Source organism: Dermacentor albipictus, chromosome 3 (genome assembly GCF_038994185.2).
Source record: "Dermacentor albipictus isolate Rhodes 1998 colony chromosome 3, USDA_Dalb.pri_finalv2, whole genome shotgun sequence".
NCBI lineage: Eukaryota > Metazoa > Arthropoda > Arachnida > Ixodida > Ixodidae > Dermacentor > Dermacentor albipictus.
In genome coordinates, this window is record NC_091823.1 from 78,440,753 (window position 1) to 78,447,322 (window position 6,570).

A 6,570-nucleotide genomic window follows, 5' to 3' on the forward strand; every position below is an offset into this window, starting at 1 on the left:
CAGCAATGAGAAGTTCGGTTGGGTAGCCTGCTGCCTGGAGGCACACCACCTGATTTTGAAAACTGTCTTGTATCAAATGATGGCACGATTTTACTAGGGCATTTCGAAAACATAACTTTGCAATGCCGCGCTTGACAAACTTGGAATGTGCAGAAGCGAAAGGCGTGAGGGGCTTCCGGCATCTTGGCTGGTATCGCCAGCACACATGGATGTCGCCGAGGCGCATGGAAAGGTCTCAAAATGTAAAATTCCTTCCGAAGGTATTTCATGCGTCAAGACAAGCGGGTCAAGACAGGTGTAAAAAACTGACAAAGCTTTCGAGATCGAGGCCTCTGCTTCCATAACTGCAGGTGTCATAGAAAGAAAAAAGAACAAGAAAGCGCCTTGTTATCCCATTTCCAGTCAGTGCAGCATGTTTTCAGATAATCACACAAAAATCACTAGAGAGATTATTGAATCCTATGAAATTCACAAATTCAAAGACGAATGCGTAAGCGCCTCCTCAATAGCTCTGTCAAAAATAGAACTGCATTTTCTTGAAGATGAAATACGTGCACAGCTGTTCATGTGTCACCTTAGCCCTGTGCTCAGATACTGTCATTTCCCGCCAATTTTGTGTATCTTTGTGTATTTTCGTTTGAGATTGGTTGCCACCGTATTTAAGCAGTGGAGATCGCCTCAATAAGAACCAGTTGTAAGTTCAGCGCTGTGTACGTGCACTCGTCTCGTCCGTGTCCTTTGCGCTGTTGAACAAAAAAAGATTATTTTCCAACTTGTCCAACAGTCTGTACTTTTTGAATGCGTTGCTCTCCAGTGTTATAAAAAGAAGGTAGCATCTGTGACTAGTAGCTTCAGTAAATGGAAGTTAGCCATTTACGCGTTTGATGGCTGCTTTCGTGTCTGCAGGCACACATTTGAGGCTGGACTGATGCTTACGAGATATTCATTGTGAGAAAAACACTCCGTTTGCAATGCGTTGGCATAAAAAGCTCACAGGAAAAAGTACCTTTTGAGGCTTACCACGTTTATATGACCGCTTTTTGTTGAAATTAAATAAAAGAAAGAGATCCTATAGTATAGACGGATACTCCTTTTCCCACAATAGTAAGAATGATAATTCGAAGTTATGTTGTAAGAAGAAACAAAGTCAGCTTTCAAAAATACAAAGCTACAGTGATGTAGACACACGAACGTAAAGCTTGATGAAAGGCGAGGACAACTTGCACTACGCTGAATCCCTACATATGAGCGAATGCAATGTTCCAGACGCATACACGATACCGTGATGCAGTCTAAGATTAAAAGGTGCACAGGTAAGGAATATACAGAAATGAAATAATGCACGCACAGAGATATGACAGACGAAACCTTATTCGGCGTCTTCGAAATGACAACGCACTCCGAATGCAAGCCTTCATCGAGCTTTCGGGGACAGTTGAAGGGAAGCACTGGACGAGATCCTGGCAAGTCAGGTATACTTTATTAGTTTTGACAAGAGTCAAGTATACCCCATGCCTCAATTACTTGGGGTATTTGCTTGCCTTTGTCTTTTGTGTCTCTGCGTGTTTCTAAAACGCATGCGCGTGCTCGTGCGTTGCACGTACAAGCGCATACGCGTACAGAAGGTACAAGGTATTGTTCACAGGTCGTTGCCATCGTACTGCCTCGCTGGTCCAATAAAACTGGCAGGGCTCCAACGACTGTGCAGTTAGCGGAGCAAGTACCCATTGTCTTTGTTCGTGTGAACGTGGCCCCATGCTACCAGGATGCCAGGAAAGAAGCCGGCTATTATACGGCACAGTTTCGCAGAACTTCAAGTGGGTCAGCTCGTTATACTTTACACAGCGAGATACACCCCGCAATAAGAGAAATCTCTCACTCAGCATACCTTGCCTAATTTTCACATTTTCTACCGCGAAGCTCTAGTTGTACCTCTATCCCACAATGCAGCTGTCGTGTCCGTGGGAAAAAATGTGGGCCGACCCCGGAGGTAGTGCAATACCGGGCCGGCGCGGGGCGGAGGTGAAGCAGGCTTCAAGCACTTCGCCCACAATAATAATAACCATAATAAATAATAAATTATAAGAACAAATCAAGATTGCCATGTATTTTTTTTTTGTTCGTCAACAATACCAAAAGGTGAGCTTGGGCCGATCCTGAACATATTGCAATACTGGGTCGACCTGCGGCGGAGGTGAAGCAGGCTTCAAGCACTCTGCCCCTAATAATAATGAAAATAAATAAAAAAATAAAAAAATAAATCAATCAAGACGCTTGTTTCAAGACGATGGGTATACTGGAATTATTTGTGAACAGCGCAAGGACTCACGGGCAGGAAGCATTGCCATATACGCTAAGGACAAAACGTATGCACTCTCCAAAGTCCTGAACGCGCTCCTTGTTGGATGTCGCATCGTTCATCGCACCACCACCACCTAAGATCCTTAAACTAATGGTTTGACGGGAAGAGTTAACCGCAGCCTTGACGACGTGCTCTCCAACTACGTTGCCTCTGGTCACGCTGATTGGGACCTTATTTTGCCGTTCATCTCGTACGCTTGCAACAATGTGCCACAGGCGACCGCAAACGGTTCCCCATTCTTTCTCTTGTACGGCCGTGAATCTTCGATTACACTCGACGCCACTCTTCCGTACCGACCCGACTCATCCGAATGCACGCCCATCTCTGAAGCCCATCTCAACCAATATCTAAAGCGAGCGAAGGACAGGACACGAGAGCAGCAGGCAGCGTTGGCAGCGTTTCAACCAGACCAGCCCCAGGAAAGCACCAGGGCAGCTCTGCCAAATTGGCGATGTAGCTGCAGCGCCGAGCATTTCTCTTCCCAACAGTACAACCAAACACCCTTGAATCGTAAGAAGACAATATCACTGACTGTGGGGATGCCTGTGCCGTACAAATGAAAGACGGAATTATGATATTCACTGTATTCAACCAGTGCCAACGACCTCATTGAAGAGTGACACACCCCCTACGGGCACATATCCGGTAACCCAATTTTTGTCAAAAAGGCTCATTGAAGACCAGCACAAACCGAGTGGTACACACCCAGTGCTTCAAGTCGGCATCAAAGAATTTTGACGAACCACGGTACCGACACTGTACAGCATTTTCTGTGACCCATGTCGGCATGAAAGAGGCTCATTGAGGAGCGTCACATATATACACATTGCCACATACTCAATGACCCAAGTTTATTTATTTATTTATTTATTTATTTATTTATTTATTTATTTATTTATTTATTTATTTATTGTACCCTCAAGGCGTTACAGCATTCTAGAGGGGAGGGGCACAGAAAGAACACTTACAAATTTGATAAGCACCACCTTACGTAAAACAAAATTAGAAAAAACAGCAAGAAAGAAATGAGTGAAAGATAATGGCATGATGCCAGAAGGTACATGGAGTGACATGGTGTCACATAGGTCGTTGCGCTATGCACGCATACACGAGTCAAAGAATAAAAAAAACATAGAAGTTGTTCCGACGGTTGGTTTCGAATCCTATTCCCTCAGCACAACAGCCCGATGCGCAACCCATTCCACCACAAACAACCCATTTACCCAGGTAGGAGAGAAAACGGTTAGGTACAAACAGACATACACAGAAGCATACAAAGATAGACACGGCCTCGGAAAGTGCGTGAAGCACCCAAAGAATGCTAAAGCATTAAAAGGTCCCTTAAATGTATACGGTGCTGAACGGAATCAAACCTACGTCAGAAGAGTTCCTCCAGCACGGCAACCCGAAACTTTAGCCAGCTGCACCACAAATGCATCGTGTATGTACCGCTCTTCATTGAACCTCTCACCAATTTAGGTCACTGATTATGGGCCACTGGGTGCGCAGCAAACGCGGCAACAATTATTTAGAGTTCGCAGGCACTAGCGTGCCGCGCTTCTCATCTCGGAGGCACCCGCGGACTTCTCGGCAGCACCACTAGATGGTGCAGCGTGTCCAGAAAGAAGCACGAGAGAGGAACCCGCTTGGTGCATGACTCGTTTCTAATGGTATCTTCGACTGGTCTCCTGTACGCCCCGAAGCAGAGTCGGGTAGATCGGGCGTTTCCCGAGCTCAAAGGTAGAGGACAAGCGCGCAAGCCGAACGTGCGACTCGCTCTCGGAGGAGGAAATTGCCGATGCGAAACCACGTGACTACTGCCAACGTCCGATGGTTCGCCTATCCAAAGCTCCCGGCGCTGCCGGAAAAACCGGCGGACGTGCCGGCGGGACGAGCGTTCGTCGAGACGCCAGCATGCAGTGGCCTAGGTTGCCTAGGTTGCCAACCTCGATGACTGCTCCGACGACAGGGCTCGGAGCGCCTCAGAGCGCTCCAAGATGGAGGAGAGCAATCGAGAAGAACCAGCCGAACGCAGGGCACGCACCCTCTTTCAGCCAGCCGAAGACAACGCCGCTCGCGAGAGCGCTCCAGAGCGCTCAGAAACGACCAGCCGAAGATAGCATAAGCGTTCGCATGCACCGGCACGCCACGCATTTCTGAGGCCACTCACATGTTTCGCGGCGGCGGCGCTAGATGGCGTCCAGTGTTCTTAGGGAAACGCGAAACATGAGTCCCGCTGCAGTACACGCTTCAAACATAATTCGTTTCGACGGAAGCAATACGTTGTGTCGCTATCTGAATTCAATACTAAGCGCATTATTGACGACAGTCATAGTGAGGTGCGTGCTGACAATTTTTCTATCAACTCCATTAATTACACGAAAAGAGAAAACGAAGGAACATAGAGTGGGAAAGGGAGAAATTCATGCGCAAACAGACACTGACAACGCCATTTGTAGAGTTCCGGAACGAACTTACTGCAACAAAGGCGTGCGACAACACACGCATAATCTTTTCGCCTGATTCTTTTTCTGTCATTCCTAGGCCGTTCTGATGAAAGGATCCGGCTTCTCTACGCGAGCTCCGGAGTTCACGAACCGCCTGCGACATAGCGATTCGCTTTCTTGCGCAAATCACCGCGTTAGCTATTTCGCCGCGAAGTCCACACAACCTTGCGAAAACCCAACCAGCGCTGCTTTCAGTCTACATGCCCGAAATTTGCTACGTAGAATTGCACGCTACCTCGCTAGCGTTGGTGTAGAGTCAGTACAGAATAGTGCGTCCTCGGTTCAACGACATCAGCCGCCTAATACGTACGCGCCGGCGCACCCAGGCGCGGTGGCTTCTAAGGGCGCTAAATCACACGCGTATAAGGCCAAAGCACCGCCACCGTGGGAGACTGCGCAACCACGCTAACATTCCACAACGTCGTACTCCCAGACGTGGGAGCTATGCGAAAGGAAGGGAGAATAGCGTGGCTCCGGGCCGCCACAACAAACGAGCCCGATCTTGAGCGCGAGAGAACAAGGGAGGCCATAAAGAACAGACACGAATAAACAGACAAAGAACGGGCGCGCGCCTCCCCGGCTTCGTACCGTACGCGCTCAAAGCCGCCAGGCAAGCAGAAGCAGAGGAAGACAAATTGTCGCAGCAACGGAGCGTGGCTTTCGATGAGGAATGCTGCGTCTTGGACTGCCGCAAGACAGCATGGCGAACCGCGCCAGGGGAGTTCAATACACCGAACGCATCGGGATATTTGTTAGGGTTACGAGAACGAGGCGAAAGAAGTACCGCGTACATCCGCTTATAGTGATGACCATACGTTTCCGGAAACCATGCATTCAAAATAAGAGTCGGCCTGCGCGTGCATAGTAAGACGCTATTTCTCGAACTCATCAGACCTATTTTCCTTCTTTGATTGCAGCAGCTTCTTCAGTTACGAGTATACCCACACTGTGACATTGATCTCAATTCGTTCAGTACCTATATACAGACTGCACGATCGTGCTTTCGTCTGCTACCCTCAACGAGTGAAAATTATCCAAATATTTGTGTGTGTACGTGCGCGCATGCGTCTGCCTGTCGACCTGTCCTTCTGTGGCTGCACGTGTATGTTACGTGCACGTTCTGGTTAATTTTCGTAGAGAAAGTCGAGGTTATAAATCAGAATTCTGCTCCCTAGAGTTACCAAAATTTATTTTTTCAAATGCAACAAATTTCATCCATATCGTTCCTGTGGTTGTCTCGAAAAATTACTTCCGCATTTTACATGTACTTGAACAGGATGATCAGAGGTAGCTCTGTGCTAAAGCTCCCTCTTAAGTGTTATACAAATAATAGCAATCCGTATTCAGCGCGCGCCACCTCATGCAATGTTTATGTTTACCCACCGCAAAAGTCATGCAATCTTCATGTCTATGCAGTACAGCGCTCACAAGTTATGCCGAAATGAAAACGCCAAATCAGGTGGATGCACAGTGTGCAACGTCTTGGCGATGACGCAGGAGAGCGAAGGTCATGAATGACGCTTGTCCAGGTTTGGAAGAACTGTGGTGGCAGCTGTATGCACACAGAAGTACAAAGCATAACTTCCTACATTTAAGGATTATCTACCTCTTGTGTCGCAGTGGCAAATGCAGATTCTGTAGGATTGGTGAAGAACAGGTCGCTTGCTCTTCGCCTTTCGCTCGATAGTGTCCTTAATTATG

The 6,570-nt window shown here is 47.7% G+C and overlaps 1 pseudogene; it reads right to left on the reverse strand.

Annotated features, from left to right (window-relative positions):
• Positions 1–1,968: 1,968 nt before the first annotated feature.
• On the reverse strand, positions 1,969–2,113 carry LOC139058334 (U2 spliceosomal RNA; annotated as a pseudogene).
• Between the last annotated feature and the right edge of the window lie 4,457 nt (positions 2,114–6,570).